This window comes from Prionailurus bengalensis, chromosome F2 (genome assembly GCF_016509475.1).
Source record: "Prionailurus bengalensis isolate Pbe53 chromosome F2, Fcat_Pben_1.1_paternal_pri, whole genome shotgun sequence".
NCBI classification, from domain to species: Eukaryota; Metazoa; Chordata; class Mammalia; order Carnivora; family Felidae; genus Prionailurus; species Prionailurus bengalensis.
The window spans coordinates 71,638,532-71,659,704 of record NC_057353.1 but is presented as its reverse complement, the minus strand read 5'-3'; positions in this window follow the sequence as shown (position 1 = coordinate 71,659,704).

Sequence of the window (21,173 nt, the reverse complement as noted above, 5' to 3'; positions counted from 1 at the left end):
AAGTTGTCTTCCATAATTACAAAACATTTTGCCTTTACATTTTATTTGTTTGGATGATAAAAGCAATACCTACAAGAGGAGTCAGATCTCAGCTTTTGTCACCTACCATTAAGGCTGTGGATGCTTTTCCACCCATGTCAGTGGCTAAAGACTTGTAGACAATCATAGTTTGACAAATGAAAGAGCCAGAAAGAACCATAGGCATCATGTCGGATTTCCCTATTTTATAGATGGAGAAATTGAAGGTCTGAAAAAGAACATGACAAACCTAAGGTGATATAGGTTACTAGAGCGTGGATTACTATACGCTTGGTGTCCTGTCCCCCAGGCCTGATTGTCCCTAATTCCATGCTAGGGTTTCAGTACGGGCAGCACTATTTGCCAAGCTATTTGTCCTAAGTGGTTTACATACATTAAATCATTAAATTCTCATAAGAACACAATGAGGGAGGCCCTATTATTATTTTATACACAAGACACAAAGATATTAAGTGAGCTTCAGAAAGCTACAGAGCCGGCAAATGTCAGAGCTGGGATGTGACCCTTGGGCAGGCTGGCTCCACAGGCCAAGCTCTTAACCATTACAGTATGCCACCTTTGGGGAGAAGTGTGTTGGGTTGGAGGAGACACAGAAGGGCAAGGGCAGCACGAAAGAAGGGCATGGCCAAAATACAGTCTAGGCTGATTTATGATTTTTGTCAAGAGGCTGTATTCTGTCATACAATATAGTGACCCTGAGTATTTGATTCTCAATATACCCCTACTTGTTAGTGCCTTGGAGAGAGAGCAAAGCTCACGAATTGATGACAGGACTAAACACAAGCCAAATGTTCCTGAAAAAAAGGCAAATGATGCTTAGGTGAAGTTAATAGAGATTGAGTGCACAGATTAAGAGAGGTGATAAGTCCAGTCGTTTTCTGTGACACAACCCACATTGGAGATGTCAAATGTAGTGCGTCTTCTTTTAGAGGGTGCAGTGGGAAAGTGGTACCACTTCGGGAAATATAAATGAGATGGGGACAGGATCCGAGATTTGTCCAGCCAGGAATGGGGGAGGGGTTGCACATACTTCACATGGGGAAAAGAAGACTGAGAAGATGTTCCAGGCCCATTCCATGGCCTTGAACAGTCACACAGTCAAAGAATAAATGCTTCCTGCCTGAGTCCAACAGGACCAAGGTGGCATAGCTCACTCTGATAATTGGAACTGTCACGCAACATCGAATGGGGTGAATCCCAAACCGTAGAGTAATCAAGTTCCATGTCTGTTGGTGTATTCAGCAGAAGTTAGATAAAAATCTCCCAAGAATTATCTCAGGGGCGGGAGTGTTGAGATGCGGGACAGAAGAAAGTAAGTTTGGCTAATGTGATCACCTAGTTTTCTTGAAACTTTCAGAATTTGGGCAATCTTTTGCTAGTGTGATGTATTCAGAGTTGCCTCCCAGTTATCGATTGTATATTACTGTCAACCAAGGATGTCTAGTAAATAGGAGTTTTGCTTCCCAGCATGGAAAGTATGATGTCTAGCTTCGTATGATTCTAGCTTCATATTATTCAGTTGATTAACCACCACTTACTCCTAGACATAAGGCACCTTCTGCAGATTATTGGGTTTCCTTTAGTGGGTGGCAAAAAAAAAAGTCGTATAAAGCAAAATATATGTGGTGGCAACTAATGGAATTACTTCTTTCTCTTTTGCTCTGGTGTCTTGGGAGTGGAAGCGTCTCTTGTCTATTCTGGTGAATAGAAGCAGACATGAGTTATTATTATGGTCTGTGCCTCATAATTTCTGTGTCACCAAGATGTGCTCTGTTTATTACTGCACTTAGAAAGCTTTGGAATATTAGCCACATAAAGTCTCTCTCCATGGATTCTGTTACCACACTCTTCAGTTGTTCCAGGAACTGAAACTGTAGAATCACATTTCTGGGGAGAAACAGCTCTCTGCCTTATTTCTTGCTGGTTGTGCAGTCCGCTGGGAAAGTTTTGTTACAGATCATTAAAACAGGCGTGATCCCTGGAGATCCTCTGGTTTATCTCCCCATCTTTGCCCTGCATATTTGAGGAATTGAGATCCAGGGAGTGGAGGTGGCTAGTCCAAAGTCATAGGAGACGGGATAGATTTGGACTTCCAGGCTGACAGATTCCTAGTTCTGTGGATTTACTCCTCTCGGATCCAACCAGTCTCCTTTGGAAGTTCTAAATGCACATAAGAGGGGTGAACGACGTAGGTGGTGACCAGTTCACCTGATGGGCCAATCTTGTGAAGCATTCCCTTAGTAAGAAAGATAAACAGAAGGTCTTCTCAAAATGAGTGCACTGAGCCTCATTTTCCTCATTTGTAAAAGTGGGGCTGGCTTTACAGGACTCCTGTTAGGATAAAATGATATAGGATATGTAGAGCTCCTAGCACTGCTTCAGGTGGTGCAGGAGGTCCTTAATGCTCTCCCTTCTTTTTGGAGGAGAGTAGTATCTCCAAGGATCGGTTGTGGCATTCTGATCTGTGCACAGTGGTAGGCGAGGGGTTAGGGGCAGACTTCTTAGGGTGATGGGGACCAGCCCTTGATCTAATCTCTTCATTAATATATATTTTTTAAAGCTCTTGATGGACAGGGATCAAATGCAGTGACTCCCCACAGCATTGAAATTAACGTAAAAATCCTAACCAGGGTCCAGAGGCCTTATGTGTCCAGAGTCCCGGTTGCTTCTCTCCTCGTGCCTATCTTTCCCTTTTGTTCTTAATCCATGAAGTGAGAACACGGTGTTTGACAAGTATTTGTTAAATGAGTTATCACCACAACCCCTGTGTAGACTTAATTCGTAGTCGTTGAATAGTTCATTAAAGTTAAGATTCTTCACATTATTTGTATACCTGCTAAATTATTCAACAATTAAAAAAAAACGGTAGTACCCAGTACAGGCAGAGCTCAGTGAAATTAGTACCCTGGTTTGGTGTGCAGCTGGTAATTGTCCTGTAACTACAATTAGCAATATGTATCAAGAACCACGATGAAGATAATATCCTTTGATCTAACAGTGTCACTCATGGGAATTATCCTCCAGAAAGAAACCAAGTGAAATAAAAAGCCCCTATTAATAGAGATATTCTTTGCACATTTACGTACAATAACAAAAACATTGAAACATTTGAGTGGTCCAGCTAAATAAATTATGATTCCCTCATTGAATGGAATATCATGAATAATTAAATATAATGATTATAAAGGTAATGGTAAAACATTTACAAAATAAAGTCTAAGAGGAATATCAAATAGTATCTATACTTCGGTATTAATTACATAAATGTGAGTTTATCTGGATAAGAATAGCGGAGGCATTGTTGTATTAAGTTATGGAATTATGCTAGCTTAAAGTCAAGTATATGCTCATTGTTTTTTTTTTAATGTTTACTTATTTTGAGAGAGAGAGAGTATGAGCAGGGGAGGGGCAGAGAGAGAGGGAGAGGGAGAATCCCAAGCAGGCTCCTTACTGTCAGCACAGAGTCTGACACAGGGCTCGATCTCTTGAACCAGCTTGATCTCATGAACTGTGAGATCATGGCTGAGCCAAAATCAAGAGTCGGACTCTTAACCAGCTGAACCACGCAGACGTCCCCTATGCTCATTATTTTTATCCAAAGTAAATATGTCTTTAAAAAGAAATGAATAATACATTAATAAATAAGAAAATGTTAGGAGAAACAAGATTTAAGAACTTTCTTTTTGGTTTTTTGATTTCTATCTGGAAAACAGTCTTGCTTCTTCCGGTTGGAATGTGACAGTGAGGAGGTTCTTCAGATGGGAGAGGAAATAGTACTCCCTGCTCTCTTTGTGCCTTTCTCTGTACTTCCCTTTCAATCAAAAACATCCTGTCCCCAAGCTTCACTTTGTCCTTCATTGTCTTCTTCAAATGCCCATGCTTCAAGAAGCATTCTGAAGCTGTCCTCACTTACTGTTCCATTGATTTATTCACAGAAAAAAAAAAAATATCCCGTATACTCATTCATCCATCCAATAAGCAAAGACACAAGGCTTCCTTAATCTCTCAGTGGTCATTTGGAGTTTAAGGTATTCATTTGAGACTTCTAGTCTATTGTTCAAAGGCCTGGGCAAGAAGGAAAATGACAGCAATCTGTTGTTCCTTTATCTCCTCTTTTTTGAAATGATCATTTGTTCTGGCCATAATTCCTGGTGGAGCATTTGTCTAATTTCAACTGTATTTTTCATAATACCATGAGCTAATGGCTAAGTGGGCTGCCTTTATTGCACTGGATCTGAGCTGTAGCATTTTTCCAATATCTGGTGAAAATATCCATTCACATAAACAGAAACTCCATAATAGCTGCATGTGGAAGTTCTGAGGTAATGTCTCTTTTCTCAAGAAAGTTTCAATTTGGAATTTTCCAGAGTGACCCATGAAGCAGTCTGAGATTCTCCATTCCCATTGGGTCAGATGAACTTAGCGAGAGCAGACAGGGGAGATGTTGAATGGCTGCCATATTCCAATCAGTGCAAGATTTCTAGTCTCTGGTTCACAAAAGGATTCCTAATCACGGATGGAAAGGAAAATAATGGAAGTCCTCTAGGATAAGTGGGTGGGAAGAAAAAAGTGGAATAACATTTCTTGGGTGTCTACAATGTGCCAGATTTATACATATGGTTTTTAATATCACATTTCATCCTCAAAAAAACTAGGTGATTTTTCAAGGGGATATTAACCCATTTTGTAGGAGAGAAAACAAGATGAAAAACGTAAAAAGAAAAAGAAACTCGAGGAGAAAGCTTAACAAGACCATCCGGCAGGTTAGGTAACAAAGCCCATCACTCTGCATAGAAGGCAGATAATGTTTTATCCAAGTCTGTGCTTTTTGGCATCAAATGTAGGCTGGGCAAATAGGTCAAAAATGAGATGTTTTATTGAAAAACAGTCTCATACAAGTGAATCATTTCGTCCTATCCTTTTTATATCACTCCTACACAGAAATTATAAATCTCTTTAGCTGAAGCTCTTGACTGTCTGAATGTCAGGCAGGGGAGCAGAGTTAGAGAAATAATGTTGGAAGCTCCCCAACCAGTGGCTGATGGGAGATTGGGAATAAATACCCAAGCTCTTTCACCTACCATGAGGGGACTCTGAGGTGTGAATTCTATGCTGACTCGTAGGGCTCACAGAGGGACTAAGCTCTAGGTCTCTACAGTCATAACTGGCTTAAGAGCATATCCTTTGAAACCTGCCTGCTTTCTTTAATCACTTCCCCACTTCCCTACAAGGATCACCTCTCAAATAAACTGCTTGTTCTCACATCCTTGTCCCAGGGCCAGCTTCCGGGCGAACCCAATCCAACAGTTCCTTCGGATAGCAAGTACAACCCAAGTACAGATGGGGAGTGTGGACTCTGTGAATGGTAGAGCCCAGTAAGGCTGCCGCCTATCACCTCTGAAAGAATGACTCCTAGTTTCTATCCTGAGAAGTAAAATATGTGTTTTCCAGTATCACATCTTTTTCTAATGTTTATTTATTTTTGAGAGCGAGAAAGAGAGACAGAACACAAGCGGGGGAGGGGCAGAGAGAGAGAGGGAGACACAGAATCTGAAGCAGGCTCCAGGCTCTGAGCCGTCAGCACAGAGCCTGACGTGGGGCCCGAACCCATGAACCGTGAGATCATGACCTGACCCAAAGTCGGATGCTCAACAGCCTGAGCCACCCAGACTCCCCTCCAATACCACATCTTAAGGTAGGCCAGGGTTTGGCAAATGATAGCCCGTGGGCCAAATCTGGCCTTCTGCCTATTTTACTTTTATGGCCTATAACCTGCAAACTAAACACGCTGTTATGTTTTAAAATGGTTGTTATATGGTACTCTGAATTACATAAATTGTCATTTAAGTTATAGAAGTTGTTGTATAAGTATCCAGAATGTTGCTTCTTGGTCTGTAAAACCTAAAATATTTACTATCTGGCCCTTTACAGAAAGTTCACCGACTCCTGAACTTCCAGCTACTTGGAAATCCCACTGGTTCCTCAAACACCACATTTGTATTAACCATATCAGTTATGGTATCCGGCCCAGTCAGAGCCCTGAGACCAGGGAGGGCAGTTATCCAGGGAGTGCTAAGCCATAGGATATATGCAGCCTCCAATATGTCCTGTCCTTGAAAACACGGCTGTGGCCAATAAGTATCCTCTCTTTGGAATTTAATACAGGTTATGTGGGGGTGACACGATAGACAGTGGAGTATTATGTATAGAGGAAGCTGCGAAGTAGAATCAGGATGGAGACATATTGGGGTGGGGGCTAGGGTATGGGTACAGAGTCAGAATTATGAGAAGACAGGATAAACAAATGTTATGAGGAAGCTGAAACCTTGAAACATGAGTTAAGTATAAGACTTGACACAGAGAAGAGATGTAAAAGGGTTGCAGCCCAAGGATCTAACTAAAGCAGTAAGACTTTCTCTGTCGCATACTGTGAATGCCCTGAGGGCAGCCATACCTTATTCTTCCTTCTTTTTTTTTTTTTTTTTTTTTTTTAATAATCAGGTCCATTTAATACATTTCAGGGTTGTATTGATATAAATGGGTACTAATTTGGGGGTCCAAGATGCTTTAAACGTTGTTCCGTTTAAATTAATGGAACATTTGACTTGAACATTTTAGAGGGTGTTTTCAGTAACAAATTCTTATGTTTCATTCTAACGCCAAATCTAAATGTTATCAATAAATGTTATCACAGTTATCCAATAAAGCCTGACTAATGCATATGAATTAAATCATTGCATTTGCTTTTTTATCCCATGCTCCAACAGAGTATCTTTTGACTGGCGTCTGTTGCTTATGTCTCTTTTTGACTTTGCACATTGACTCCTCAGTTGTATTAAAAGAACCACAGTCCAAAAGCAATGATGGAAGGACCTCTCTAGGCTTCTTCTTGCAAAATCTAATGTAGTTGTTAGGCGTTGAGTGAATATTTGCTGATTTATGCACCAATACATTTATAAATATAAATATAGACATAGATAGAGGTATAGACATAGATATAGATATAGATATAAATATATATTATTTATTTTGCAAGAGGCTCTAATGAGTACAGTTGACCCTTGAATAGCACATATTTGAACTGCACCAGCCTGCTTATATGTAGATTATTTTTGATAAATACAGTACAGTATTATAAATATATTTTCCTGATGATTTTGTTTTTTAAAATTTTATTATTTTTTAAATTTTTCTAATGTTTATTTATTTTTGAGAAAGAGAGACAGAGACAGAGACAGAACATGGACTGGGGGAGGGGGAGAGAGAGGGAGACACAGAATCCAAAGCAGACTCCAGGCTCCAAGCTGTCAGGACAGAGCCCGATGCAGGGCTCGAACTCACAAACTGCAAGAACACGACCTGAGCTGAAGTCAGACGCTTAAACAACTGAGCCACTCAGGTACCCCTCCTTATGATTTTCCTAATAACATTTTCTTTTCTCTAGCTTACTTATATTGTAAGAATATAGTATATAGTGCATATAATAAACAGACTGTATGTTATTCAAACTGTTGAATGTTATCAGCAAGACTTCCAGTCACCAGTAGGCTCTTAGGAAAGTTTGCGGGGAGTCAAAAGTTATACATGGATTTTCAATGATGTATGTGTGGGATGCCCCTAACCCCACATTGTTAAGAGTCAAATGTATATTTCTGTCAAAACAGTATGTTCAGTAGAATGTAGGGCTCCTCACTCATACGTAGCTAACGTCCTACCACCCCTGGCTCTTCCCTAAAGATGTTATCCTTGTACAATTTTGGGTGGCTTTACTTAGCTTTTTTCATCTCCCTGGTGAACTGCTTTTGCCTTTCAAGTTCCATAAATTATCTCTGGGACATAGTCTTAGACAATTATATTCACTTCGATCCTCAGCACTAGTGTTGCAAAAAATATCTCTAAAAATACTCCATCATTCCATAAAGTAATAGGTCATTTGTGGGACGGAAGTAAAATGCTCTGTTCTCGGGAATCGATACATACAACAATGATTTTTTTTTATGACAGTTACTTTTATACTCGATATGTACCTTCCAAAAGTGATTTACCTTTAGACAGCACCACTATCCAGTGTTGAAGTATTATGGGGTAACAGTGTTCTTGGAGCAAAATGGGGGAGTAGAGTATTTGTAAGATACTCTCGGAAGGCAGAGCCAATCTACAAGAAAACTCACGTTTATATTTTTGGGGTGTTTTGGCCATAGCTTGGGGGTATGGAGACTTTTCTAGTAGCCTTCCGTTTTGTGAGTTCCTGCAGGACTTGGTTTCGCATGTGTCAAAGAATGTCACTGCTCCCTTATGCTCAATCTCATTGCTTCTGACTTATTTCTGACTTATTTAGTCAGATGGCTCTTAGGCACATCCAGTAAAACGCCAACCACAAAAATGAGCAGTTGCTGTTTATAAACTCCACACATTGTTATATAATCCAGATGACAACACAAGTGTGAAATGCTGCTAATATTCAGCTTTAACCACAGTTTTAACACTTATAGACAGCAAATGTGTTGCTGGGGTGTCCAGTTTTATATTATGAAAACTCCTAATGGAAATGGAAACTTTATGAGCTGGGTCCATTGCACTGAAACTTTATTGTGCCTGTTACATGCTGTGGTACCAGGGGGCAGTGAATTAGACCCACATGAAGAGCCAGAGTCCATGTTCCACAAGGCCCTTGGTTGGTTCTGCTATCATTCAGGGCTCTGAAGTATTTACCTATGTGGTTTTTTTAATGGCATAGTTTTGTCCTCAAACTACAAAGCTGGAAATATCTGCTCTTGGGTCATTTAAGGAGCTAACTTTCATCTCTCAAGGAACATAGCCCCATAGCTGGAAAAGTCATTTCAATAGGGCAGGAAAAACAAACAAAATAAAACTCATTAAACGCCTTATGAAGTCTCCTACTCCCAATATTGCCATCTCTGTATTTATCCATAGCTGGTATAACTTTATCAGCTAGACAGGTCTTTGGATCCAAGCAACAACAAGAATTTTGACTAATAGCGGTTTTCTCATGTAACCAGAAACTTGTGCTAGTTCAATGGTTCAGTTATGTCAAGGTTCAACTATGTTTTACTTGGCTTTTCTCTCACAGGCTCAGGTGATATCTGTAGCTCCAAACCTCGTTTCTGTATTCAAGTTAAGATGGTGGAAAGGAGCAGCCATGCCTTTCTTTTTTTATCAGGAAAACAAAGTCTTTTTTTGGAAATCCCAGAGGCTTCTTATATTTCACAGGCTAAAATTTAAACCACAGGTACTCAAGTGGCAAGGGAAATAGAGCAGAAGATGTTAATAGTTGGATTTAACTGTTAACGGTTAATCACCCAGGCGTGAGCACATCATAGGTCCTTTTGGCAACGAAGGAAGGTGCGCTGGGCACTGGGCAGGCGGGGGACGATGTCGGCCCAAATGCCCTTCTGGGCCAGCTCAAGGCTCTTCTCTGATCCCACTAATTTTCCCCATCTTTGTTTCTCCTTCTTGCTCTTATTTTTCTAACCTGGCCAATTCATTTCTCAGAGATTCTGAAAGTAATGTTCAGGCCAAAAAGTTAAAGCTAAATGACTAATTTATGAAAATTATACACATTTAAGCATAGGAGAGGAATGGAGAAGAGCTGAGTGACTTTTAGGAGAAGGGGCTTTGGATTTAGGTCAAATCGTGTTGGAGTCCTGGCTCAATCCTTATCTCTCACCACAAGTGTGGTAGATTTGGCTTTCTTAAATCTCAGTTTTATCATGAGAGCAATAAAAATCATTCCCAATTCAGAAAGTGGTTTTGAGGATTAAATGCATATAAAATGCTTGTCAAAGTGCCTGCCTGTGGTAAAGCATTCAGTGAATGTTAGCTATAGTAGAACGGTCATCGATTAAGGCTTGGGGACTATTTTGATGTCACCGTTTTATATACATTTTAAAAACTACATAGAATTAGATATATCACTTTAGAGCTCTATGAAATGCTTTGGGTTGCTGTTCTTCCAATAAATTTCTTGGTTTGTTGATTTATTTATTTTTTTTTTAATTTTTTTTTTTAACGTTTTATTTTTGAGACAGAGAGAGGCAGAGCATGAATGGGGGAGGGGCAGAGAGAGAGACACACACAGAATCGGAAGCAGGCTCCAGGCTCTGAGCCATCAGCCCAGAGCCCGACGCGGGGCTCGAACTCACGGACTGTGAGATCGTGACCTGAGCTGAAGTCGGCCGCTTAACCGACTGTGCCACCCAGGCACCCCTTGGTTTGTTGATTTAACACGCATGCTAGGCATCATAGAAGCCCAAGGTCAGGTGTTGGAGATTCAACCATGTAATGGCTGATAAGTTTAACAGTTGAAAATAATACACATAAATCATACGTACGTACATACATACATACATACATACATATATTGATACAGAAGGTAGTTCATTTGGATGTTCATCACATTAGGGTGGTTCAGTGTCACTTGAGATTGAATGGCTGTTTACAACCCAATTTCATACCCACTGTTGTATAGATAAATGGAAGAGAAGCACTTGGACCATATGCCTGGCACATAGTAAAAATGTTATATATATTATTGAAATGTTATATATAAAATTTCATATATCTGTAAGTGTTATTAAAATTAAATTATGTTAAATTAAAAATGTTATATATATTCTTTTGTATGCATTATCTTCTGTTTGCACACACTGCAAACGTTTAATCTCCATGGTGTTCTAGAATTATTGATTATTAGCCTTAGAGGTTAGTATATGGGCTACCAAAGGGAGCACAGCTCTGGAGGTTAATAACAGATGTCAGAAGCCCTTCATATTGGAATGAATACAAGGAATGATAATAAATGTGATAATGTATGTAGCTAATGTCAGACAAAGTTCTTTCCACACATTATTTCACTGAATGCTGACATTGGTTGTATGAGATGAGTTCTATTATCCTCCAGTTTAGGTGTGAGAAAACCCATCTTCGGAATGAATATACAGTTTGTCCAAGTTTGCATATCTAGCAAGTATTTTAACTAGAATGCAAACCCAGGTCTCTGCCATCCTAGCACCCAAGATTTTATTTCTTGTGATACTCTGCCTCTACTTATCATTGTTTACTAATTACTTCAAGCGTTAACATTTGTTCAGTAAATGAATACATAAAATGAAACCTAGGTAGAATGTTTCCAATGGAAGATATTCCTTCCTGGTCACTCTTTTACTAAACCATGAAATGATGTTGCTTTTATTTTTACAAGACGCAAGACAGCGGACACAAATGAGTACTTCTTTAATGAGACTGCTTATTTTCTAAGGTAGACTTGATTCTCCCACTTATCTTCTATCTCTCCATTTTAATTTCACAGTATAAGTAACAGGAGTTCTTATTAACTATTTAACAACATGAAAAAATAGGTTTAATAAAAGGAAACCATGTCTTACACATTGATCAACTCTCTTTGAGACTTGCTGCATTCTGAATGCTTTCTGTGTTCTCTCCCTTTGTATGTCCAGTGATTGTGCTCTCCATCCATCCACCTAAAGGGAAAGGGGAAGACTAATTATGATGGCAGTGCAAATGATACTCCAGTTTTCATCAGTTGTGCTTCCCTAGAAACTTAACCAAATTCAATTTACTGGAGGGAGAATTTAAGAAAAAAATTTTTAAGAAATTTGTGATGCAGCTAAGGAATCCATGCTTTTGGTGTTTACAACCCATTAAAAACAGGAGGTTATGGAGTCACATATGGCTCTACCGAACTCACCACATAAATAGCTCCCTACTGCATATATCCATTTCATTTTCCCACGAACATCTAAAAGTCCAACATGACCAAAACCAAACCTTCCACCTACTCCCCCCTCCCCCCCTCCCCCGCTGTGCACAAATGGTTTCCTTGTCTAAGGTGCCCTTATCATTGATTGGCATTTCTACCCAACCCACTTCCCAAGCCAGATATCTGAAAGTTGCCCTCAACTCCATTATCCCTCTCTTCTTGTACCTATCCAAGTCTTGAAAACCTGAAATTAGCAATTCTCAAATCTCTGTTCTTGCCATCCACTGGCACTGCCTTAGTTCAGAGCACTATTCTTTTGTCAACTTCACTTGAATTAACAGAATGACTTATTGTCTCCAGTGTTGAGTGTCCCTCATCAAACCATTCTGCACATCCCAGCAGAGTGATTGATCTTTGGTTAAGCAAGGCAGATACTACTGCTTGTTTGTTTATAAGTCTTCATGGATTTCCCTTGACTTCAGGAAGAATTCCTAATTCATTAGAGAGGATTTCACTCTACCATCCCATCTCTGCTTCTCTCTGTAGTTTCTCTTCTTGCCCCTCCCCCGAGGCATGCTCCAGTCAGGATAAATGCTGCATGGCCCTTCTAGAGAGCTCTGGCCTTCATCACTCTTGGTAGTCTGCATGTAATATTCTTGCTTCCTGGAAACATTTGCTTCCCTTCACGTCAATGTTGAGCAAGTAATTCCTCACATTTCAGCTTAGAAACTATTTGCTCTTGGAAGCCTTTGGATTCCTGGGACTGGGTCACATTCCTTCCTCTGTAATGCCCTTGTCTCACTGCTTACTTGCACTGTTCAATGATCTCTTTGAAGAACTGTACCTGGGTTCCGTCCCTGTGGTCTATTCTAGAGCCCAGCATATAATAATTATTCAGTAAATACTTGCTGAAGAAATGGCATGCTGGCCGCAAGAAGGAAAATAAGGGCATTTGCTCCAGGTATAATTTGCCTTAGCTATCCTGATATATTGAGATTAGGGGCGACCCGGTGGCTCAGTCAGGTAAGCGTCCGACTTTGGCTCGGGTCATGATATCATGATATATTGAGATTAAAGCCGGTGAGTAGGGATGTGTGTGGGTGTGTGCAATACATATATGTTTAGCTTGAGTGATTAGAGTTATTACTATTACTCTTTCCTTCTCTCAGCCTAGAGAGATGAACCAGACTTACTCAGAGGCCAGAGGACGCAGGGAAACTTTGGGCTCTAGAGCCATCCAGACCACTTGTATTAGTTTTCCACTGCTGTGTGACAGATTACTACAAAATCAGTGGCTTAACACAACCCCATTAATTAGCTCACATTCTCTAGGTCAGAAGTCCAGCATGATATGGCTGATTCCTCTGCCCAGGGTACCACAAGGTTGAGATTAAGTGAATTTTCATCTCCAGGATCTAGGGGAGAAAAATCTCTTCTAAATCTTATTCTTGCTGTTGGCAGAATTCAGTTCCTTGTGACTGTAGGACTTAGGTTTATTTTCCTGGCTCTCAGCTTCTAGTGGCCTGTTTCCTTCTTTGCCGTGTAGCCCCTTCCATCTTCCAACCAGCAATGGTGTGTCAAATCATTTGTGTGCTTTGAATCTCTGACTTTCTCTTCAACTGCAAGCTGGAGGGAACTCTGCTTTTAAATGGCTCATGTGTTTAGGGCAGGCCTACCCTCATACTCTTTATCTTAACGTCAGTTGATTGTTTTTACATCTGTAAAATCCCTTCACAGTAGTATGTTAGTGTTTGGCTGAATAAATGGGAGGTGTGAGTACACCAGGGGGGCAGGAATCTTGGGGTTGTTTTAGAGTTCTGCTTACCACATCAACAAACCGCACCAAAGAGAGAGGGGGAGGGGCACCTGGGTGGCTCAATTGGTGAAGCATCTGACTCTTGATTTCAGCTCAGGTCATGATCCCAGGGTCCTGGGATCAAGCCCCACATCAGCATGGGGCCTGCTTAAGATTCTTTCTGTCTCTCTCTCTCTCTCTCCCCCCCCCCCCCCCCCCGTCTCCCTCTCCCTCTCTCCGTCTCTCCCTCCCTCTCTCCCTCTCTCCCTCTCTCTCCCTCCCTTCCCTCTGTCCCTCTCTCTGGCTCACATGTGCTCTCTGTCTCTAAAGTAAAAAAGGAAAGGAAAAGGAAAAGGGAAAAAAACAAAGGAAGGGAGAAAGGAAAGGGAAAGAAGGAAGGAAGGAAGGGAAAGGGGAAGGAAAGAGGGAGGGAAGGAAGGAAAGGAAAAGAAAGGAAGGAAGGAAGGAAGGAAGGAAGGAAGGGAGAAAGGAAGGGAGAAAAAAAGGAAGAAAGAACCAAATAGAATATCTACAGGAAAATTTGGTGATGAGAATTGGGTTTGGGTGGAGGGAAACACGATCTAATTTTTGAAGGGAGACGTATCACGTCCTGGTATCGCGCTTGACCCTGCACACATGAAACTTGTCCAGTGCGAACATGAATCACATTTTAGTTTCAGCTTCACGTTTCATGGCTTCCTTGCTCACTCTCTCTAGTTGGCCCTGGACACATGTCTTATAAAATTCCTCATCTTTTCCCATTTTCATCACTATTATCATTGTCACCATCATTTCTTATCACTACCATTTAATGAACAACTTATTCTGTACCAATGTGTTATGTATCTTACATCATTGAATGCCTTCAAAAGTCTTCTGTAACTAGTTACTGCTGTGCCCGTTCAGCAAATAAGTAAGCTGAGGCTCTGGGTATCTGACGCTAAAGATCATTTGTTTCATCTTGATATTTCCTGTGTTTTTTGAAAATGTGATGAGAGAGATTCATTCAGGAGCATGTGTGGGAAGCATAAGAATTAGAGCTCAGCACTTTGGACCTCCTAGCTCACCCATCAACCCTTTATAGGTAGAGCCAGTAACTGAAGAGACATCCCACCCATCTTCTGAGAAAGTGGCTCTTGTGGGCGAATAACACGTTCCTCATTTATTTCCCCTTTCATTATTAGTTAATTGTGAGCTAAGTGACCAAATGATCTTAATAAAATTGGCCTCTAAATACTGAATTGTAAACTTGTATGAATCAGGATCATGTGTCCTGTAAGATTTTTTTCTTCCTTTTTTAATTGAGTTCCACTTAAACATGCTCAGTGAAATATAACAATAGGATGCTCTGTTTCAACAGTTAGTCAGACCCAGCTGCTATGAAAATAATATGTTTGAGAAAATTGACTTGACATTTGATGGCCTTACGATTCTTCTGACAGGATATAATCAACTCATTAGGAAGAAACAGAAGCCTTCCTTGTACAGCCACGTATTTCTGGCCATGACCGCATTCCCTCGGAGTGGGGTGGGTGAGTGTTCAGGGCACACTGGGGCTTCATAGCCTCGGGGACAGCACTCAAAGTGACCCAGTCTATTTTCTCTTCCTCTGTCCACTGTTCTTGATCTGATGAATGGGAAACATTACTTTCTTAAGCCAACAATTTCTTTTTTTTCTTCTTTTCCTTCCCTGAAGTCTAAATTTATAACAAAGGCTTGGATTTTAAAAGATTTCTCTCAGCCTTCCTTCTGCTCAGGAACAGCTGGGACAGCTCTCTTGGGAAAGTGATTAGAAGCAGGAAGTGGCAATTGGGATTCCTGATTTCAGTTCCCAGGCCAGTCTGAGTTCTCTGTGGGCCCCCGAAGGGCTCATCTCAACCCTTTGCTTAGCTCCAGCATAAAACTCCTGGTTGCTTTGTCTGTTATTGCCAAACAAGTGATGTGGGGGAGGGGAACGAGAATCACCTGTATGTAGAATCTAAATGCCAGCTCCCTAGGACCTCCGGAGTGCTCAGACTTCTTCTGTAGGCCACATTTTCACATCTGTGAAATGGAACCAATAATGGCCATCTTTAAATGATACTGTGTCAGAGGCAGTCACATATAGAAAATTGCTACAGAGCTCTTGGCATGTCTCCTAAATTCTATACTGGACTCTTTTGCCTGGAATTGTCTGTAATTTCTTTAAGTCTTCCTATTCAGTCAGTCGGTAAATATATGCTTGACATTATGGTTTTTTTTATGGCCTTTTAATAAAATAATCATATTAAATATTAAATCCATATAATGATGATGATTTGTATGCATTTCATGATTTCGGCTTACAAAGCTTAGTATTAAGGCTATTTTCATTTAATTGTTCTGATTTGCTGCATTATAACCTCCATCAGAAAAGGAACTCTGTCTTTCTTCTTATCACTATAACCTGAGTATCTAGAAGAGTTCCCAGTACATAGAAGGCATTCTAAATGAGTTAACTGAGCAATTAACTAATTGTAATTCCAAATATTTTCCAGTATCTGTGCTTGACTTCCTTCTGTACACTTTATATCAGGGATTTGCAAGCTACAGCCCTGGGGGTGAAATACTGTGGATTGTCTATTTTTGTAAATAAAGTTTTATTTAAGCACAGCCATGCCCATCCATTACATATTGTCCATGGCTGCTTTTGCTTTACAATAGCAGAATTGAACAGGTGTGACAGAAACTGTATAAATCACAAAATGCAAAATATTTACTAACAGTTCACAAAACGTTTGTTGACCTCTGCATTTACCAGACATAGAGTGATATCTCCGAAATGCAAATCTAATTATTTTACTGTCCCTGCTTGAAACACTCAATGACTCCTCATCGCCCTTGCAAAGAAGTCTAGGATTAGTCTGCTATCAAGTTCATGATCTGAATCCTGTCAATCTCTGCAGAGTCATCACTTGCTACTCTCCTTGCAAACCACGTATCCTTTCAATCTGTCAAAGGTACCAGGCATTTGTATAAGCTACTCCCTGTGCTGAGAACACTGTTCCTTCCCATTTTTGCTTGGTAACCTCTATTCATCCTTCTTGAATTTGCTTACATGATATTTCATCTAGAATGCTTTCTCTGAAGTTTTCGAGCTAGGCCCGTGGTCCAGTTGCCTCTTGTACTTTTCCTGTTACATCACTGATCAGCACGTTGTGAATGATGAAACCCAAGTTGTTAGGGGTTGATTTGATCACCATCACCTACGTAAGTGAAGAAGTTGGGATTTGCACTGAGATCTGTCTGCATCCAATGGTTGCTTTCTTTTTGCTACACCTTGCCTCTGATTAATGAATACATAAAATTTTATTCACAGCACATGGGGTCTTTGCAGGATGGTGCAAGGAGAATAAACTGAAGCATGACCTTGGGATTTTCCTACAAATGCTCAGTTCCAGCCACAGACACAGTGAAAATGTAGCAGCAAAAGGCATCTGACAGTTGATTTGGGTAGACAGTACTGAGAGTTATAGATGTAGAAGTTATCTATTGTATAAATTCTGGGAATACAAGTGTAGTGTGTTGTCCACTGTATAAATTATCTACTTCCCCATAACAACTTGCCCCAATACATAGTGGCTTCAGACAACAAACATTTATCATCTCACAGCTCTATGGATCAGAAATCTGAGTATGGTTCATTTGGGCACCTCTGGCTCAGGCAAACTCAAGTTGCAAAGTTGTTGACCGAAGCTGTGGTTTCATGGGAAAGCTTGACTGGGGAGAAATCTACTTCTAGGTTTACTCAGTTGTTGGCAGGTCTCATTTGCTTGCCATGTGGTCTCTCCACAGAACTCCCTCACATCATGGCAGCTGGCTTTCACCAAGACAAGTGATCTGACAGGGTGTGGGAGAACTCCCAACACAGAAGTCACCGTCTTTCTCTAAGCTCGTTTCAAAAGTGACATTGCCTCATTTTTGCCATGTTCTGTTCATTTGACGTGAGTCCATAAACCTGTCCCAAACTGAAGGGGAAGGAATTATACAAGAATATGAATATTGGGAAGTGGGGGTCACTGGTGGCCATCTTAGAACTTGCTTGAAAACCTCAACAAAATCAGGCCTCTGCTAGGAGAGATAGATGTTGGACAGGTAACTAGTAGTGTCTTCCAAAGCAATCTAAATCCTAACTTATGTAGTTCAGGTAACTGGATAATACGATAAGAAAATGAGTAGCACTCTATGATGCTAAAAAGTATAAAGAAGAAGGTACCAAGGTATACCATTTGGGTCCCTGAAATAAATATGTCCAAATCTCTCAACAGTAGAAAAAAATTCTGACCTAGAAGCACTAAGTTAATCAATGCTTAAAACTTAATTTCTTCTACTTCTATCTGCTAAATGTTGATGTTCCTTAAGAATTTTGACTTCAGGTTCTTTTATTCTAGCATGTAGCCAATTGCCTCAATACAGATTCTGTGAATAAATAAATAAATTACTTTTATTCACTCCCTTGGCTTTTACCTTCTATATATAAATGGAAAATATTGGAACATAAATATACTGCCCAGAGATATTTCCTGTGCTCCAGACCTGTTCGTCTTCTCATTATCTACCATATCTACACATGGAGGTTCCATATACTTTTTACATTGATTATCTTTCCATATTCCTTAATTTTCTGTCTCAGTGATTTCCAAAGTAGAAACATGGAAGGCATCTTTGATTCATATTTTTTCTCACCCCACCTCCCCCAGTGTCCTTCTATTTTCATTACATTAATGTTCACTAAATATGGACATTTAGTCATTTCACAATTATTCATTGAACACTTGGTATGGATTAGCTACTGTGGTACTTCACAACTACTGACAATGTCTTCATTTATGCTCTTGTGACACTTTACCTGGAATAATAGAATTTTTTTGTGAGTGACTGGGGCAATTTGAAAGACTCAGACTAGTTAAGTAAAGATGAGTTGACAAGAGAATCAATCAGACTAGATCAGTTTCTTCATTTTTTATCATAGGTTGACATCTTTGATTTATAACTAGAGCTACATTTGATTCTACTTACATGGAATCTCTATTAAGGAAAAGAAATATCAAACAGACCATGAGAGAGAAAGTTAAAATATAGCTAGTGCTTTACAGTGATTGAAATGAAATGCTTACTCAGACAGAGTATTTTCTACTAGTTACAAGCACCAAAACAGCCAGATGAATTGGTATAGATTTCCACCTATCCAATCCTACAACATCTATTACTTTGTTTTCAGTAGATCAATACTGGGGTTATTCTTTCCTCTGAGCTATGAGGGAAGCACTCCTTTCTATTCTCTCTAGGCTTAAAAATTAGGTAGGGGCTCAGGGACTTTATGTCAAAAGTAATAACAGTGTCTAGAAATAGCCATCTGTTGTGAATTAGGAGCATGATATAGTAGTAGATTGCCTCACTATGAGTAACAAGACCCATTACCATCTTTTGGTGGTGTGGCCGGTGACCACGAACAAGTCATACATGCTCTTTGAGCCTCAGTTCTTCCATCTCTAAACTGGGGATAACTTCCTGACTTCTTTAGAAGATTATTCTGAGAACTGTACAAAATATTACATGTGAGGAGAGAGGAGTCAACATGGCAGAGAACTAGGGGGGCCCAAAGTTCCCTCGTCCCTCAAACACAGCAGTACTGAGGCCAGAAGACTTGGAATTTCAGTAACATTTCCAGGGGCTCACAGGGACAGCTTGGTGGGACAGAAGTGCATGCTTGTGAATTGGGAGATATAAAACAGGCAGCATGGGCACAGACTGAAGGGGGAACCCCTTTCATGGAGAGACAAAAGGAAGAGAAAGAGAGGCTATGGAAGTGTGGGATTGTATTTGGACAAGAGAAAACCTCTCTGGACCATGGACCGGGAAACAAAAAAGCAGAGAGTGTTAGTCTTCAATTTGCAAACAGCCTTAGGAGTAATAATCCAGGGTTGAGGTGACTTTCTCCAGATCACAGCTGCCCTGGGGGAGGGGGTGGGGAGCTAGCCCCAGTCTCTGTAGCTAACTCAGGGGCACATTGGGAAATCAGTGTCCTCCCTCGGGTGCTGTGGGAAGAAGGTATATCACCACTCCAAGGATAAAAGACCCTGCAGGTGCCAGCCAGAGGCCCTTTGTCAGCTAGGCAGAGTGGCACTACCCTGGGACCAGGGTGGGTAGAGTGGGATCCTTTAAGACACTAGGGTCTGAATCCCAGCCTAGTGCCTGGGAGGCACTGGAGACTGTGGAGCAGGACAAACTGGCCTGCTTGTACCTGTGCTACTCTGTGAGGATTGCCTAAACAGCGTGGTTTGGGACATCTGGTCCAGGGAGGAGAGAGTGGGGTGGTTATATCATAGTGAAACTGGCAAAACAAAGATAATGAGAGAATTCTGAAAGCAGCTAGGAACACATGGGCCTTAACCTACAAGAGTAGACACATAAGGGTAGTGTCAGACCTGTCCACTGAAACATGGCAGGCCAGAAGGGAGTGGCAGGAAATATTCAATGTGCTGAACAGGAAAAATATGCAGCCAAGAGTCTTATCCAGCAAGGCTGTCATTCAGAATAAAAGGAGAGATAAAGGTTTTCCCAGACAAAAACTGAAGGAGTTTGTGACCACTAAACAGCTCTCCAGGAGATCCTAAGGGAGGCTCTGTGAGGGGAATGCTGCAAAGACTACAAAGGATCAGACACATCACCACAAGCATGAAACCTACATATGACATAATGACACTAAATTCATATCTTTCAATAATTACTCTGAGTGTAAATGGACTAAATGCCCCAATCAAAAGACATAGGGTATCAGAATGGATAAAAAAACAAGATCCTTCTATATGCTCTCTACAAGAGACTCATTTTAGACTTGAGGACACGTGCAGATTGAAAGTGAGGTTATGGAGAACCATCTATCATGCTACTGGAAGTCAAAAGAAAGTTGGTGTAGTCATACTTAAACAAAGTAGATTTTAAACTAAAGACTGTAACAAGAGATGAAGAAGGGCGTTATACCATAATTAAGGGGTCTATCCATCAAGAAGAGCTAACAATTGTAAATGTTTTTTTCCCCAACTTGATAGCACCCAAATATATAAATCAATTAATCACAAACATAAGCAATCTTACTGATAATAATACAGTAATTGTAGGTAACTTTAATACTCCACTTACAGAAATGGACAAATCATCTAGGCAGAAAATCAATAAAGAAACAATGGCCCTGAATGATACACTGGGCCAGATAGACTTGACAGATATATTCAGAACTTTTCATCCAGAAGCAGAGGAGAATACACATTCTTCTCAAGTGCACATAGAACATTCTCCACAATAGATCAAATACTGGGTCACAAAACAGCCCTCAATAAATAAAAAAGGATTGAGATCATACCATGCACATTTTCAGATCACAATGCTATGAAACTTGAAATCAACCACAAGAAAAAATTTGGAAAGCCTCCAAATGTATGGAGGTTAAAGAACACCCTACTAAAGAATGAATGGGTCAACCAGGCAATTAAAGAAGAAATTAAAAAAATATATGGAAGCCAATGAAAATGAAAATACGACAGTCCAAACCCTTTGGGATGCAGCAAAGGCAGTCCTAAG